We start from the raw sequence: 503 nt of genomic DNA, 5'->3' as shown, positions 1-503 counted from the left end.
AGCCCGGTTTATTTTGTGAATGGAGAGCGCGGAGGAGGCTCAGTGATTGGTCATTGCAACAATGGCTAGAACGCGGTGACAAGAGCGCAGCCAATCAGCGTGGCGGAAAGCTGGGGGTGGAACCAATGTTGGCAGCGCGCGAGCAGGGGCTGGGCCACAAAGTGGGCGGGGCTCAGGCTCAGGCTCAGGCTCGGCTGTCTGGAGGCTCCAGGTCCTAGTGAGCAGCGGATGATGACGGAACACTGGGACCAAACAGTCATCAACCCTCCAGAATTGACCTGGAGTCTCCAGGGAGTGCTGTGTATAATCCTGGATAAAAATTATTGATGTGGAGATGCCGGCATTGGATTGGGTTAAACACAGAAAGAAGTCTCACAACATCAGGTTAAAGTCCAACAGGTTTATTTGGTATGACTAGCTTTTGGAGCCCTGCTCCTTTGTCAGGTGGGTGGGAGTTCTGTTCACAAACAGGGCATATAAAGATACAAACTCAATTTACAAAA

Source organism: Carcharhinus amblyrhynchos, chromosome 25, assembly GCF_965287045.1.
Source record: "Carcharhinus amblyrhynchos chromosome 25, sCarAmb.v2.hapA, whole genome shotgun sequence".
Classification (NCBI taxonomy): domain Eukaryota; kingdom Metazoa; phylum Chordata; class Chondrichthyes; order Carcharhiniformes; family Carcharhinidae; genus Carcharhinus; species Carcharhinus amblyrhynchos.
Note: the sequence above shows the minus strand (reverse complement) of the source record.